This window comes from Morone saxatilis, unplaced genomic scaffold (genome assembly GCF_004916995.1).
Source record: "Morone saxatilis isolate NCDOM2014 unplaced genomic scaffold, NCSU_SB_2.0 Contig17, whole genome shotgun sequence".
In the NCBI taxonomy this organism is placed as follows: domain Eukaryota; kingdom Metazoa; phylum Chordata; class Actinopteri; family Moronidae; genus Morone; species Morone saxatilis.
Genome location: NW_023339729.1, coordinates 18,011,740 through 18,014,116, shown reverse-complemented (window position 1 = coordinate 18,014,116; position 2,377 = coordinate 18,011,740). Strand labels below are relative to the sequence as shown.

The window sequence follows — 2,377 nt, the reverse complement described above, 5'->3', positions numbered from 1 at the left end:
TCTACTACAGAGATGACGGACTCAAACTTTGGGATATCATCCACAGGTATTATAGGGGCTGTTATAATATATATTATATTGGTGCAAAATCATGAATGTTTTAGTGACATGTACAGTAGTTGTCATGTTATACTATATACTTCCACTGTTTTAGGGTTAGAATGTATTTAGAGGCCATAAAGTACACTAAAGTGTCTCAGATTAGGGTTAGGTTTTGTTTTCCATTTCCACTTGCAGGGCGAAAGGTTGTTGCAGAACTAGTGTAGTTGATTGCTAGAAACCAAGCAAAACTAATTAAAACATAGTTATGAATATTGTATTATCTTCTGCCAATAGATCCTCCTAAATGTTAAACACACTGGATCTTTAATGAGATTGCTCTAGCAGGGAGCACCAATCTCTGCTATAAAGCAACCTGAAAATACAAATGTAGGATTAGAGGGTACATATTATTCCATTGAGTTAATCTGCAAATTGTGCTTCACACTCTGGTAAATGATGCCTGGCTGCGCCATCCTACAACAAGAGCCTAGCCTGATAGGCTACCTTCTAACAGCCACTATGTATTTTAGAAGCTAGTGGTCACTGTTAACATTTTCTCCATGGCAAACTGAAACAGATATTCATCATTGTTGTTCATCACACTGCATTCATGCCTTCCCATAGTTCCCTCACAGTCAGTATTATCAGCTCATATGACCCATAATCGGAAGCATATTGCACTGGAGACCTTACTGGAGTCTGCCTAATTCCTCATATCAGTCATCTTTTTCTCCACCTCTGCTTCATTTGTTGGTGCATAACACTGAACAATGGTGAGCTTACAGTGCTTGGAGTTGAAATGGGCTCTATCACTCTGAATGTATTGATCATTGTGTGCAGTGCAGAATTACAGAGCGTTGTTCGTCACTTGGCATTCAGAGCCAGTCCTTCGGCATTCACTATCCCCAAAATGTCCAGCCTGTTTCTTTATGTATCTATTATTATGACCAACATTAAAATATAGTAGCATAGGCCGAAAGATATTGAAACAAAAATATTAGCCAAAAGGCAAAATGTATTTTAAATTAATTGAATGATTTCATAGTATTTTTAAAAAAAATAAAATGTATAAATTTCAGAGGTGTTGTTTCATATTTAAATGTTGTTTCTAAGCTAAGCTAGTTGCCACCTGGCTGTAACTCCATACTTAACACACAGATATGAGAGTTGCATTGATTTTCTCATCCAACTCTCAGCTATAGGCATGTTTCTAATAATGTCAAAGTTTTATGATCCACATGTCAAATACTGCACCAAAAGTCTTAAAGATAACAGAAGTGGTCATTCTAAAGAGATGTCCATTAAAATATCTTACAAAAGAGTGTAAAAAAAAAAAAGAATTCAATCAAACCTATCCAAATTCCTCAAAGGTTTGTGCAGGGAGTGCTCAGCTACTATTACAAGACTGACGCTGAGGTCCAACAAGACTCTGAACTGCAGAAGTGGATTCGGGACATTTTTGAACAGGGATTCCTTTCCAACACAGACACAGGTGGGCTAAAAAAAACTTAATCTTTATGATTATAAATGTGCCATGTATGTATCATTATATTATCATCATGCAAAAGTGAATCAAACGTTATTTTAGTCTTTAAGTAACCCTGTTTATTCTGTCAAATCTCAGGAATTCCACAGAGCTTTACCACCGTGGCTGAGTTGGTCAAATTTGTCACCATGGTGATCTTCACAAGCTCAGCACAGCACGCAGCTGTGAATTCTGGACAGGTGAATTATTTTGATGCTGTTTTAATGCTCTTTTGTGGAATGGATTGATGAGATTTCGCAGTTTTCTCTGAACTGGATATTGCAGATTTTTTACCAGGTATGATGTTCACTAGGCCATAATCTTAGTCTACAGTTGCTAAATTGGTATAGTACAGCTGACGCTGATGTTGTTTTTCTGGTATTTGGTCACAAACTGAAGGATTGGACATAGATTTTGATATGATGATAGCACTAAATAAAAACTCAGAGGATCACCAAAGTTATCACAGTTCATCCTGATGTCAACATGAATGCTGGAACCACATTTAATGGCAATCAACAGCAGAATGTTTGAGACATTCATTCAACACCATCGCAGCAATAAGTGAACTTCATGGTGGAAAAAATTTATATCCAACCAAGTATGAAGATGCAGGTGACCATACGCAGTTCAACATGAATCAAAAAACATGCAGGTTTTAGAAATGTAACACTTTGCTTCTGCATGAACATTAAATGAATTATCAAATATGTGCTTGCAACAGTGTTAATCGATGTCAATCTCTGTCGGAATCATTCAGTTTGACCTACAATGGTCAGGCTGAGATGCTCTCAGCACACCACTCCCATC

General features: G+C 37.0%; 1 pseudogene; it reads left to right on the top strand.

The window, feature by feature from the left end:
* Positions 1–2,377, top strand: part of LOC118326711 — a 12,400-nt pseudogene that overhangs the window by 2,065 nt on the left and 7,958 nt on the right.